Consider the following 15,810-nt stretch of genomic DNA (forward strand, 5'->3'; position numbering starts at 1 on the left):
ATTCCTGTCCACATTTAGGTCTTTCATCCATTTTGAGTTTATTTTTGCGTGTGGTGTAAGAAAATGGTCCAGTTTCATTCTTCTCCATGTGGCTGTCCACCCTACAGAGTTTTAAAAATTTGACTGGTGGGGCACCTGGGTGGCGCAGTCAGTTGGGCACCCAACTCTTGGTTTCAGTTAGGGTCGTGTTCTCAGGGTCATGAGATCGAGCCCCCCTTTGGGCTCCATGCTCACTGTGAAGTCTGCTTGAGATTCTCTCTTCTTCTCCCTCTGCTCCTCCTGCTTGTGCACTCTGTCTCTCTTGCTCTCACAAATAAATAAATAAATAAATCTTTAAAAAGAAGAATAATAATAAATACAAAGTTGACTGGTGACTTTTATTCCAATCTCCCACGCAGAACAGAAATTCTTCCTGAAAGATTATTCTAGGCCTCCAGTCTCTGGCTAAAGGTGCCCAGAGCTTGCAAAGTTCATGACTTGGGAAGGCAGATCATTCAATTTAAGAACAGTTCTAAAGTTAGAAGTGGTTTCCTTACATGGAGCCAGATCTGTCTCCCTGTGTAACTTCCAGCAATTTGATCCTGGTTCAGGCCATGTGTCTTTTCTTTTCTAAACAAAAATCCCAATTTCTTGAGCCATGCCTTCTCTGACATTGTTTCCATATTCTTCATTATTCTTTATTAACTGGACCACACATCTTCGATATTACAGACATATTTGCAATTAATTAGTCCTCTTAAACTATGGCACCCAGAATTAAACACAAAGATCAAGAGCACTGGGAGAATGGCCCCTGGGCTTTTGTAAATCTTTTGATATAGTCTAACTTCAGCGGCCATGGCATGTTCACAATTGCTGAGCTGGAACTCTGACAGAGAGACTTTATCCTTCACCTGATGTTTTATTCCCCCTTTCTTTTTTAACTCACAGAACTTCCTTTTATTATTCCATTTGCTTTACAAACTCTTACCAATTGGGGGGTCATCATTTTACCCTGAAAGTTTTTAAAATATAGTTTTGATTCTCTCATTCAACATATTAAATATGTTTGTATCGTTTGAAAAAAATGCAACAAAGCCGAAACCACAAGCCATACCACACCAAAGCCCCCCACCTGCCAATCACAAATATCAGCTTGCCATCAATGTTTCCTCAATAAGCCAACTGAATATTTTATTTTATTCTGTGTTAAATTGTTTCAATGTTAACAAAAGTTTTAAGAAATGTTTACTTGGTGAGTAGGGTGTTTGAGGACATAGGAACAGGCTCAGAGTCCCCTTAAGTAAAACGAAGCAAAGGTCATGCGGGGAAAGAACATCAGGTGACATGGAATTTATATACCAAAAAATATCATCTTTCTAGTGTGACAGCTTTAGTTAAAGATGATAGATAGATAGATGATAGATTTATTTCACTGCCTCTGACAATACACATAATGAAGAAGAATGTGTTTTGTAATATGGAAATCATGGGGGAGGGGCTTCCCGTTATAAAAAGGCTTCTGGAGAGAGGAAGTAGGGTATGTTATGCTTATTATCTCCAAGTTTAGGTAATCTGCTGCAATTCAAAATCTGCATACGTTGAATTTACCTGCAGAAGGAGCAAGGGGTAGCCACAGCAGAGGTTTACAAGAACCTGGAGAAACTTAAAACTTTGCTATTTAATGGTTAATCAAAACATTATAGTGTATCAGTTTCTCCTTTTCTCTTTAACTTTCTTGGGGGTCCTGCACTTTCATAAAGTAAGAATATACTGTTAGATATTATTAATCACTTCAAAAGCCCAAAGCAGGCTTTGAGAAAAATTTAAAACTTAAAATTTTATTTTCTTACAATTGACAAAAGCAAGAAAAAAAATAACAGAAGAATATTAAAAGGAATCTGACCATTTTCTCTTCCTACACTTTATTCTTATTTAAGACAGAATACATATGGTAAGGATCTACCACTTTCTGTTACTTCACCAGAAATCCCTAAAATTGGTTTCAGATACCTTCATCTGAAAAGATGGTATATTTATCATATAATTCCAAAGGAAAATAAATTGTTTTAAGCACAGTCATCAAAATGCATGAGGACAGAAATTCAGTAAGTGAAAATACACGTTTAAGTAGGCTGATAGCCTGCAAATGTTATCTGCTTCACTTCTCCAGTGAGAGATAATAAATATCTGAAGGCATTTTCTGTGTTTTAAAATAAATAAGACACTCTATGGAGTTTAACAAACAATTAACAAAACGATAATTTAGTATTACAGATGTCACTGAAAATCTTTCAGGTGATAGTATCAGAGACGAAACACCCACTTTATCAGCTAGAAAAGGAGGTATTAACTGATAACTCCCTAACACTCTCCTGGACGTTGGGCTTTGCAGGATTGAAACCCTTCCATCCTGTCCCATTTTGCCCAAAAATCTAGTCTATGGCAATTAGATTCTGATCACAGGAAAGGAAGAATCCTAGTGGTGGGGGAAGTGGCTCAAGTGGCTCCTCAGGTGGAGCTTTTCACACCAACTTTGGGGGTGCCAGCAAGGGAGGAGGTGAGGGTGGGTTGCTCCCTGATGAGAAGGATACAATGTGAAACCCTATGACCCTCTCGCAGTCTGCCCGGACAAGATGGCGCTCTGGAGCAGGCAAGCAGTTCACTGAATATAAAATCAAAGCATGGTGTAAGAAATTTGGACCTGGGGCAATGGCCAAGAAGTAAAACAGGACTAAAGAAGTATCACCAGATAACTGAGGAACTTAAAAACAAGGTAAGAAATTTTGCTACAGCTGGACAACAGAATGACACGAAAAATGACAAAATATTAAAAGATGGAGACCATTTTACACCGTTACCTGTACTTTCCTCAATTTAACCAGATTAAGGAACTTAACAAGCAACAGAATATCCTTCTTAGCTGTATTCAATTTTTTTTTTTCTAATTTGCTTACTTTTCTATAGTTCATGTCCTGGAAGGAATTATAGAAATGTTTCAAAAATACTTAAACAAAATTAAGCTAAGTAAATTGCCTGCAGTTGTTGTATCCTCAAAAGGAGAGACAAATGCTAGAAAGATATAGACAACTATTTAATGTATTGGTCCTTAAAGAACCATATACCTATAAAACTTCTGTGAACACCCTGACGCAGGCCTTGCTAAATACCAGTGTGCAGAAGTTCAAAATGTGAGTGCAACGAATGGTTTTTTTGTGTCCTGCTTTTCCATATATCAAATGCAACCATTTGGTGCAGTAACACCAGCTTCACGCTCCAGACTGACAGTGTAAAATGAGCAGCTGAAGACTTCAGACAGAAGTCAGGTGTGGTTACCTTCAACAGCACAATGGAAAACATAAGCTATGGAGAGAAGCAGTAGGGGACGCCAGGCTTATTTTTATACTGGAATCACAAGTGACAAAAGGAGTATTATTCTTTTTAGAAATAAATGAAATCCTAAAGATGGGAAAATATTTTAGCTGAATACACTAGAGAAGGCCATTATTTACAAAAATGTTATGGTGGTTCTGTGTTCAAAGAATCATTACCTAGTTTATAAGTAAGAACTTGTATGAATTAAGTATGTCTTAAGTGAGATTCCTAAAAGTACCATCATGTGTTTCTGAAGATTCTTTAACTCCCTTCTTTACATGTGTACAAGGCCCTCACAAACAAGAGGGAAATAGTGTGGCAACTGTGTCCTAAGAAATAAAAATGCTAGAGGGTTTTTCCTCAAACCTTTTAGTGTTTCATATGCAGTGCCATGGTACCCCCTCCCCCCAAAATGTGAAATGTGAATAGCAAATTATATTTACAACAAATATGAAACTGAAGCTTAGCATTTCTGGAACAGTCCTTTAAAAGATTGTCCAGAAGGGCGCCTGGGTGGCTCAGTTGGTTAAGCGACTGCCTTCGGCTCAGGTCATGATCCTGGAGTCCCTGGATCGAGTCCCGCATCGGGCTCCCTGCTCGGCAGGGGGTCTGCTTCTCCCTCTGACCCTCTTCCCTCTTGTGCTGTCTCTCATTCTCTCTCTCAAATAAATAAATAAAATCTTTAAAAAAAAAAAATAGATTCTGCGGGGCACCTGGGTGGCTCAGTAGTTAAGCGTCTGCCTTCAGCTCAGGTCATGATCCTGGAGTCCCGGGATCGAGTCCCGCGTCGGGCTCCCTGCTGGGCGGGGAGTCTGCTTCTCCCTCTGACCCTCCCCGCTCTCATGTGCTCTCTCTCATTCTCTCTCTCTCAAATAAATAAATAAAATCTTTAAAAACAAAACAAAAAAAAGATTGTCCAGAGAAGAGTATTAACACAAACCTAACAACCACTGAGAGAATTTGAAACTTTTTTCAGGTCTGGGTCTGAACTGGCCCTGTGCCAGAATGTGGAGGCTGAGCGCCGCGGCCCGAGCAGGGTCCAAGATGACCTCGCTTCTTCCAACACTGATACGGAAATGTAGACTGAAACCTGGCAGAGGAGTTAGCTGATCTCATGAAGAACCACGAGGATGTGTGTGTCCAGAGGCTGAAGTGTAACTTGCCTCTTTCTTATTTCTTGTCTTCAATTCCAATTAACAATGAGGTTAAGGAAAATTCTTTTTTTTTTTTAAGATTATATGTATTTATTTATTTGTCAGAGAGAGAGGGCATAAGCAGAGGGAGCGGCAGAGGCAGAGGAGAAGCAGGTTCCCCGCTAAACAAAGAGCCCCATGCGGGGCTCGATCCCATGACCTGAGCCGAAGGCAGACACTTAACCCACTGAGCCACCCAGGCGTCCCGAGGTTAAGGAAAATTCTAATAAATGAAGTGAATTCGAGTGCCATCATGGTTGAATCCCTTGATGGTTGTTTCCCATTCCGGAAGTTGAAGGCCCGCCAGAAATTGCAGGCTCTGACAGGCGTGTGGAGATGGTCGTCACACCTGGAGCTAATCTAACCGAGCTCCTCAAGGACATGAGAACACCCCGTGAAGCCCTCACTGAACAGAATCACCAGGATGCTAAAATTAGGTTCAACAATAAGGTAAACTAAAAACACAGTCAAGGTCAGAAAATTAGGACGACTCCCCTTCCCTGATAAATGACTCTCTTTCATAATGGCATTTCAGAGCAGAGTGCTACTTCAGCAGATCGCATCCTAGTCTGCTAAGATTCAGATGAACGAGCTAAAGTGCACTATTCAGGCAATGGAGTTAGAACCATAGTCTGCAGGAGCTCTGGAATGTAACAGTCTCCTCCTGGGTGAATATGCCAAAAAAACCTATTTTTCCTCACAGGTGATTTCATGATTTCACCTCAGCAATAGGTTTCCAAAATATTATATTCCCTAATGAAATTTATTTTGAAAAGCTCTTACAATTTTAAGATCTTTGGCTTCTTAATTACTAACTCAGGAGAGTGTTCATTTAATATATGAAAAATATCTAGAACAAAATTAACTCCACATATCAACCCCTATTTTGAAAATACTCCAGCCCCTGAATCAGCTAAGACACCGCAAGCATGTCAACATGAGCTCGCTGTTAGAGAAACACTGGGCTGGCTCAGTTCCAGAATGAGATCACTTGTTTCTATCTCCAGGTAGGTGGTAAAGCAGGACTCCTGTCTGAAAGCTTAAGAGAATTAATCTAGGTAAAATGTCTTCATGAAGATCCACCTAGGATTTCTTCAATATCAAGGAGTATATATGTTGTGTTTTAATTAAGAAGATTTTGTACATTTACACTTGAATTACAATGTTTTCTTTTTTTTTAAGATTTTTTATTTATTGACAGAGAGACACAGCGAGAGAGGGAACACAAGCAGGGGGAGTGGGAGAGGGAGAAGCAGGCCTCCCGCGGAGCAAGGAGCCCGATGCAGGGCTCGATCCCAGGACCCTGGGATCATGACCTGACCCAAAGACAGATGCTCAACTGACTGAGCCACCCAGGCGCCCTACAATGTTTTCCTTTTTAAATCAATTTTCAGGGGCACCTGGGTGGCTCAGTCAGTTAAGTGTCTGCCTTTGGCTCAGGTCATGATCCCAGAGTCCTGGGATCGAGCTCGGAGTCGGGCTCCCTGATCAGAAGTGAGTCTGTTTCTCCCTCTCCCTCTGCCACTCTGCCTCCTTGTGCTCTCTCTCCCTCTCAAATAAATAAACAAAATCTTTTTTAAATAAATAAATAAATTTTCACTTGTACTCCCAAAAGACAAGATTATTTGTGATAAGCATTTATCAAGTATCTGATGTTTCAGAAGCTGTGAGATAGGAAACAGGATAGCGGTGGCATTTCTGTCTTCTGGGAAGCACACTTTAACTATAAGGAAGTTTTTATTAAACTAATAATGCATTAGCCAGTTGTTATATTTTGCATCAGCCTGGTAGACCTGAGCCCCAGTCCTAGGCTGCCTCTAAACTCAGTGTGTGACCTTAGATAAGTCACTCTTCAAAAGTATCCATCTCTAAACCTCATTTTTCCTTTATCTATAAAACAAGGGAGTTGGTGATCCATAAGGTACTTTCCAATTCTAAAATCTATGACTCTATGCAACTAAATTTTAAAAACAATTAAAAAAATCAAGGTGGTGAAATGAATGTTAGAGTGAATTAAAATTAGGTCAGATTCACTCTAATTCAAGGGGTTTGCTGAAACTTCTGTAATACATAACATCCAATGTCAGGTTCTAAGGTAGGGTGTATCAACGTTGACACTCTAGACATTTGAGGTTGGATAATTCTTGGGCAGAGGGTGGCTATCCTGTACAACCTTATCGGTTGTAGCAGCATCCATAAGTTTTATCCACAAGATACCAGTAGCATCCCCTATCATCCTTTGTGACAACCAAAATGTCTCCAAACGTTGCCATATGCCCAGAAGAGGAGCAAAGACATCCTTTTGAGAATCAATGCTCTCCATATGCAAGCAGAATTTTCATATTCCACGAAAGCAAGTGCTCACCATGGTTTGAAATGCTTGGCTTGGTGCAAAACACACGAAGTGAAGTACCCTCCTTCTCTCGAATCTGAAAACTTCACCCCCTTGGGGCCCCTGGGTGGCACAGTCGGTTAAGCATCTGACTGTTGATTTCCGCTCAGGTCATGATCTCAGGGTCATGACAACGAGCCCCTTGTTAGGCTCCGAGCTCAGCGAGGAGTCTGCTGAGGTTTCTCTCTCCCTCTTCTTCTGCCCCTCCTTGCGCGCATGCCCTCTTTCTCTCTCTCTCTCTCAGATAAATAAATCTTAAAAAAAAAAAAAAAATTCACCCCCTTAAAACATGGTGTCCAAGTGGAAAAGTTTATCTCTGTTTCACTTGAAAGAGAAAGGGCTAGAATAGAGAGAAAATGGCTATGCATTGTGTCTTCTTTCTTGCAACATGAATAGGAACACTTTGTGATACTTATCTGCCTAAATAACTCTTTGTTTCATCTTTTCTCTGAGGGAAAACTGCAAACTTCACGTATCCTCAGAAAACATCCACGGAAGCCAGGCCGACAGAATCTGAGGCCAACTACCAGACTCAGCTTTCACAGATCCAAGTGCGGATACTGACCCTGGAGATCCACGTCCTCCAGGAGGTGGGGAGCCAGAGTGCAGGCTGTCAGCAGGTGCTGGACATCAAGATGTACCTGGAGGATGAAATGGGGACCTACCGTCACCTGCTCCAGGGATGGGGCTGGTACGTGGGAAGCTGTGAGTTTGGTGAAGAAGGGGAGCAGGTGGGGCTGAGGGCAAGTATAGGTATCTAGTTGCTCCTATTGACGTTCTTAACTAAATGCAACAGTATTATACCACAAGGGCTGAACACACGTCCACAAGGTCCATCCCGTAAGTACTATTTTTAATGCCCCCCTTGCCAGCTCTGTAAAGGCAGTGACCAAGGTCTTGATTCACATACCCTCCCCTCCCCCCGCCCCAGTTCCAGGCATTATCATCCTGCACAAGACACTCCACAAATGTTTGCCCAACTGAACTGAAGTTTAGGGTATCACTGTGGCTCTGCTTTCCCTGCCCAGAACACAAGCACAGTCTATCCAACATATTATATGCTTAACAGTCATTCGGGGCCATGTAATTCAAAACGAGAAGGAATAAAAACACAGAAAGTTAAAAATTCAATGTCTTCAACTCAGAGTCTTTAAAAACAGTCCTGGGTATTACAATTTTTATGACTATTTCAAACAATCAATATAGAGTATAAGATGTGCTATTTTTCTTTTCAGTCGTGAGTTTGAAACTGGATCAGAAAGAGGAAATAGAATCAAGGGTAAGTTCGATAAGAAAAATTTTCCATTATCCAATTTCATTTTCTTTGGAGGAACAGTATATTTGGGTCCAAGAGAGTTGTTTTTTATATGAATTTGTCACTTATATTAAGCAATTAAAGGCATATGAAACCAAACTCTGATTGTGGAATAGTTTCAACTGAGATATTTATCAAAATAGTACTGTAATTTTTTTCTTCAAAATGTACACCTGTATAAGTAATAATAAATGTCCTAGAAGCTTTTACTACGTCATATTTAAATGCTTTCCTTCCAACATTATTCAACTCAAAATGTGGGGAGACATTTTATTTTATTTTATTTTATTTTATTTTATTTTACTTCATTTTTGAGAGAGCATGTGCAGAGGATGGCAGCAGAGGGAGAGGGAGACAGAGAATCCTAAGCAGGCTCCACGCCCAGCGCAGAGCCTGACGTGGGACTCAATCCCACCACCCCGAGATCATGACTGGAGCCAAAATCAAGAGTCAAGACACTTAACTGACTGAGCCACCCAGACGCCCCTGGAGAGACATGTTAATGTACATTTACTCTGAAAGGTCAAAAGAAATAAAGAAGGAAAGGAGACAGACTAAATAAATAGAGACGCTTCATGGAAGACAAAATGGGATGAAACCAGGTTTAAGCTAATAGGTGAGTTTAAGACCATTTTTCAAACTGCAGATTTTGACCTGTTAGTAGATCTTTAAAAATATTAGGTCCCAGTCAGCATTTTTAAATGGAATGAAATAGAAAACAGTAAAGTACATGTTAGCTATGAATGATAAATATTATTTTACAAAAGTTTTGTTTTAACTATATATACATGTGTGTGTTGTGTACTGATGTTACAGCATGAAATGCATTTCCCTTGTGGGTTGTAAAATAAAGTTGGAAAGCTACTGTGTTGATTTGGTTTTGGGGTTTTGAGGGGTTTTTTGGCAACCTGTCTCTATCTCTATCAGTTCATCTTCCATACTGCTGCTAGAACCATCTCCAAAATTTGGATCACATCATTCAGGCACTGTTCCAAGCATTTTATACGTGTCAACTAATTCAATTCTCACTATGGCCCTATGAGATAGACTATTAGTATCCCCATTTTACAGATGAGAGAACTAAGACACAGAGCAGATTAAGTAAGTTAGCTAAGGCAGTCGGTAAGTTACCTTTCCAAGTTTCTGTCACAGGTCCCTCTGTGTATGAATCGACAGTCTAGAAAGAGAAAGAATATATGTAAATACGTAAGTTTATAAATAATAAAGCACTAACCGTAATTCTGACTGGATTTTATCAAAATCACTCCAAATTAGTGAAGCTTTAAAAAGTAAAGATCAAGGGGGACCTGGGTGGCTCTTTCGGGTTAAGCATCTGACTTCAGCTCAGGTCATGATCTCAGCGGCACAGGATTGAGCCTCTCCCCCTGCTTGTGCTCTCTCTCTCCCTCTCTCTCAAAAAACTAAATAAAACCTTAAAAAAAAGTAAAGATTGAAATCAATGAGATTTATACACCTATCTTTCTATTTAGTAGGTAGTTAATAAGTGCTCAATAAAAGAACTGTCTTACTTTTGATTTAGGTGGAATGCTCTATCAATTTTCTTCATATCCATTAACATAAAATTGATATTTCATTTTCCATATTTTCTTTTCACAGAACCAACAAAAATATTCTAGTACAATTGTTGAAGAATTTGCTGATGGCCATCATTGTCTCATCACAAATAAAAGATGTTCACCAAAGACCAACTTAAGGAGCATCACACAAATCAGCCCACAAAAGTAAGACAAATCAAGGACCATTTAATCTTGGCCATGAATGTAGGATAAGCCATGCAATGTTTAGAGAGTCAGACTGAAAGAGATGTGAAGACCATGGCATACATTCAAACAATATTGATCTTTTAACAATGGGAACAAGAAATGTCACCAAGATATTTGGAGATCTTTTTTGGCTCATATATAAGAAAGTCATATGAACAGATTCACTTGATTTTGAAGTTTTTTTAATCTTTGTGAATTTACCAAAAATGAGTACCTCTAACTCAGGAGGTCTAATTCTGAGTCTGAAGCAATCAACTTGGGTCAAGTGCCTGGCTAAACACTCTAGATAGTAAACAATAAGTATTCCCTTCTAGAAGCTAACATCCAGCTGGAGTGTAAGAGATACTCATGAAAAAGTTCAGTGGCATTAGAATATCACATAGCACCAAAATTAGTAGTACAGATGATAAGTGCCAAGGGAATTCACAGATGAGAGTTCAAATGGGCCAGAGAGGCCAATGAAAAGCTCATAAAGCTCTAAAGCTACAATAATATAACAGTCCATACTCATCAGTGAGCAAAAATTAAAAAGACAATATCAAGTGTTGACAAGGATGTGAAGCAACTGGAACATTCTGCAACTGGAACTCAACATCTACTACTGATGGGAGTATAAATTAGTGCAACCACTTTGGAAAACAGTTGTTATTATCTACTACAGTTAAAGAAGATACACTATGAACCAGAAATGCCTTTCTTTCATTCATTCATTCATTCACCAAAGTAAACCCTAAAAGATTAACACTTAGGATTTCTCAAAGAGAGCTGAAAATGTTTCCCTAATTCTCAAACGATGCTGATTTCAATGGCCATCCCTTCCAAGGTATGACTCACTAGTTTTTCTGGCTACTTGGAGAAGTTTCAAAGGTAATGATTTTTGAGGGTAACTGAGCTTGTTGTACCTGCATGTCAACCTATCACCAAATTTCATTTCAGGAGTCAGCAATGATAGATGTACTGAGCCACTGGTGAGATGAGATATTTGGGGGGGGAAAAAAAAAGCAATTAAGAAGGAGTTGAAGCTTAATGGATTAGTATAATGAATTTTTCCAAAGGCAACAGTGTGAAAATATTCATAAAAGGTGTGGCAGAATGTGGAATCACTGAAGGGCAACTATTCTGGCCCTACCAACCGTTTTGTTTTTTCATACAGACTAGACTAAATATCGGAAAGTTCATTAATTTCCAAATGTAATTGTTTAAGATTTAAGCCAAAAGACATCTTAAAATGTATTAAACTTTAAAAAAACGTTTTTTACTGAATAGACCAGTGGTGTAAGAAGCCAAAGAGAAACAAAAGTCAAATTGAGGAGCCAAAAAATTTAAAGGAAACAAAAAACATTCAGTAATTTCAGAACACTTTGTATCACCAAGGAGCATAGTATTGCAGAAGACTACAGTCTTCAAGAAATTAGCAACTGTGTTCAGCACTAAATCAGAAAATGAATCATGCGGGCGCCTGGGTGGCTCAGTTGGTTAAGTGACTGCCTTCGGCTCAGGTCATGATCCCGGAGTCCTGGGATCGAGTCCCACATCAGGCTCCCGGCTCGGCGGAGAGCCTGCTTCTCCCTCTGACCCTATCCCCTTTCATGCTGTTTCTCTCTCTCTCTCTCTCTCTCAAATAAATAAATAAATAAAATCTTTAAAAAAAAAAAAAAGAAAAAGAAAATGAATCATGCACACTTTTATCTTAATACCAGATTACTTTTAATAGCTCCAAACTTATTGTTAACTATGTGAAGTTATAGTTAAAAGTAAAAAGGTAATACAGCTAAACTATTAAAGGTATCAGATAGAATCATATAGTTGAAAAGAAGGGGTTTTGATTTACTCAATCTCTAAGATTGACACTGAGAATTTATTGGGGCACCTGGGTGGCTCAGTCGTTAAGCGTCTGCCTTCGGCTCAGGTCATGATCCCAGGGTCCTGGGATCGAGCCCCGCATCGGGCTCCCTGCTCTGCAGGGAGCCTGCTTCTCCCTCTCCCACTCCCCCTGCTTGTGTTCCTGCTCTCACTATCTCTCTCTCTGTCAAATAAATAAATAAAATATAAAAAAATAAAATTAAAAAAACACTGAGAATTTATCAAAGAGAATAGGAAATGTTTCCCTAATTCTCAAACAACACTGACTTCAACAAACATCATTCAAAGCGTGGTGGCAAGTTTTGTGGCTGCTTGGGGAGGTTTCAAAGATAATGATTTTTGAAGATCAAAACTACCGATCCCAGCATTTTCTCCAAATGCATAAAATTATTCACAGAGATAAAAGTACTATTGTCACATAAAATGATATGATCTATAGATGTAATTATGTTGCATTAAGCTGAATAATTGCTGGGTATGCTGGATTAGTGTCTTTAATCTGAACACAGCCCACGCCCAAGAGGAAAAGATTCCCATTCTATCCTAAATATACAACAGTAATCCCTAAGAGAGCAACGCTTCTCTTGGTTATATGATGAGAAAGTCAAAACAAACCTGAACCTGGCAATGAACATTTCCAGGACCCAAAACATATTTTTGAAAGAAGTTTAACAATCTTCACTTAATTTTTAAGACAAGATATAAAGTCAATAAAAGATTATCTACTCTGATATTCATTCATTTGTTCAAAAGCATTAAATGAACATTAAGTCTAAAGGATTAATGGCAAAACCCATTAAATTAGTGGGAGTTGGGGTAGGTTCCAAAGAAATATAAAACATGCATTCTATGCCCTTGAGAATTTCACAATTTAGTTAAGGAGAAAATAATTACCAAGCATTTTGAACCATACTTGAAAGTTGTGGAGAAATAAAATTTTTATTAATCTATATATTTTAAGTGCCATTCATTTAATAGTCAAGGTTAAATAGTACCTCCTCCAAGCCAGTGGGGAAATAATTTTTTTTTAATTTTTTTGTATGGCTAAAATTTCTTTTGCAAAATGTCTTTTTGTAAAAAGCCTGAATGTACCTCTTCTGAGACTCCAGGTTTTTTTTGGGGGGGGGGTTCTTTTTTCTTTTTTATTTTTTTTAATTTTATCTCTTTTTTTATTTAAATTCAGTTAATTAATGTATAGTGTATTATTAGTTTCAGAGGTAGAGTTCAGTGATTTATCAGTCTTATATAATACCCAGTGCTCGGGGCGCCTGGGTGGCTCAGTTGGTTAAGCGACTGTCTTCAGCTCAGGTCATGATCCCAGGGTCCTGGGATCGAGCCCTGCATCGGGCTCCCTGCTCGGCCGGAAGCCTGCTTCTCCCTCTCCCACCCCCCCGCTTGTGTTCCCTCTCACGCTGTCTCTCTCTCTCTCTCCCTGTCAATTAAATAAATAAAATCTTTAAAAAAAAAAATACCCAGTGCTCATTATATCATGTGCCCTCCTTAATGCCCATCACCCAGTTACCCCATCCCCCTACCCCCTCCCCTCCAGCAACCCTCAGTTTGTTTCCAATGATGGAGTCTCTTATGATTTGTCTTCCTCTCTAATTTCATCTTGTTTTATTTTTCCCTCCCTTCTCCTATGATCCTCTGTTTTGTTTCTTAAAATTCTGCATATGAGTGAGATCATACGATACTTGTCTTCCTCTGATTGATTTATTTTGCTTAGCATAATACCCTCCAGTTCCATCCACGTCATTGCAAATGGCAAGGTTTCATTATTTTTGATGCCTGAGTAGAATTCCATTGTATATATATATATACATATATATATATATGTATATATATATATATCACATCTTTATCCATTCATCTGTCAATGGACATCTGGGCTCTTTCCACACTTTGGCTATTGTGGACTTTGCTGCTATGAACATTGGTGAGACTCTGGTTTTTATATATCAAGCTTACTTAGAAAGAGGTCCACAGGTATCTGCAAGTCCGAATGTCCTACCATGCTCACTGTGTCCTCCAAAGCTGTAGAACCGATCTGAGCAACTGGGAGGTGCTCATATACTTACAGACTGACCTGGAAGGTAGAAGCAAGGGAAGAAGAGAAAGATGGGGAGACAGAAAGAGATGCCTCTGCAAGCAGCTGTCAGGGAGCAGAGTCTGGTCCAGAGAATGTTGGGAGGTTCTGCAATGGCAGCCCCAAAACTAAGGAGACAATGGGCATCGTGGAACAATAAGGCAGAAAGAGGCACAGGACGCAGACAGTTGCTTCTGGAGCAGACACATTCAGCCACAGCCAGTTTGGGCAGTGGAAGGGCATTTTTTTTTTTAAGATTTTATTTATTTATTTGACAGAGAGAGACACAGCGAGAGAGGGAACACGAGCAGAGGGAGTAGGAGAGGGAGAAGCAGGCTCCCCGCCGAGCAGGGAGCCTGATGCGGGGCTCAATCCCAGGACCCCGGGATCATGACCTGAGCCGAAGGCAGCCGCTTAACTGACTGAGCCACCCAGGCGCCCCTGGAAGGGCATTTAAACCTGAAAATAAAACTCAGTAACTCAAGTCATTATGTGAAGACCAATAAGCAAAAATAATACCTAAAAATATACGAACTTGAGTTACAGATAAGAACTGTGTCATACCTTTGAAAGCAATCCACTCACATCTCATGCTGCTCACACAGTCTGTCATGGGGAGGCTACTGGAGAGGACAAGAGGGAAACCAAAGCGGGGTCCTGCATGCAGGGCATGTAAGATGCATAAATGCTCCATTCTGAGGACTACACTGTCCCTACTATGACAGTTGCACAGGGCGACATCCAGGACCAGGAAGTGACCGGCCCTATGATCAGAGAAGGTTCATACTGAGGCACCAGCTTGCGGAGGTAAGGATGGAGAGGAATCTCTGTAAAGTCTCACCTCTGCCATCATCAGCCATCCTATGGTTTTCTACTTACGGCCTCTTCCAATTTATTACTTCTATTTACCAGAAAAAAAAAACTCCACATGATGACCAATCACACCATCTCTGATAAGAGTTCAAAACCTAGCATATAACGTCTTCCCAGGTATGCCAAAATGTTCCCTCAAAAATTTTTTTTGTTTACTGATTCTGGACATTTCATATAAATAGAAGCATACGATATGTGTCCTTGAGTGTCTGGCTTCTTCTTGTATAATGTTTTGAAGGCTCTTCCGTACATCAGTACATCATTCCTGATTATGGCTGAAGAAAATCCCGTTGTATGGATATACCACAATTACTTTATCCATTCACATGTTGATGGACACTTGGGTTAGTTCCTTCGTTTGGGTAGTATGATCAGTGCTGCTATCCATAAAGACAAAAAGCAAATCGATGGTTACATAGGCTGGGAGAAGAAGGAAATGTGGAGTGACGGCTTGATAAGTACAAGCCTTCCTTTGAAGGTAAGTGCTTCGAAACTACACAGATATGTTGGTCACACAACACTGTGAATGTACTAAATGCCAATGAACTACACATTTTTAAAATTCTATGTTATATAAATTTCACCTCCATTAAAATATTTTTTTTTAATTTCAAGGCAAAGCCTCCACCACCACCTGCCTAAAATGTGGGTTAAACTACAAATAGAGAGTGTTATATATTTTTAAATAGATTGCCTGTAACATGTAGGCCATCCTTCAAAGTCAAGGTTGTAATGATCACATTACACACGTGTTCTCAAGATAAACGAAAGAGATCACAAAGACAGAAAAGAATTTCGCTTCAAGCAGACAGAACTCATTACACACATGTTCTCAAGATAAACAAAAACTAGTCCTCAGGTAAAAGGATTTGACAGCATCATTTGTCACATGTGGCTCATCCTAACTTTACCCGGCAACTGGGGTCACCACCTGTGTTAGCTGGTAGGTT

This window comes from Leptonychotes weddellii, chromosome 15, assembly GCF_054177405.1.
Source record: "Leptonychotes weddellii isolate Sample4059 chromosome 15, ASM5417740v2, whole genome shotgun sequence".
Lineage (NCBI taxonomy): Eukaryota > Metazoa > Chordata > Mammalia > Carnivora > Phocidae > Leptonychotes > Leptonychotes weddellii.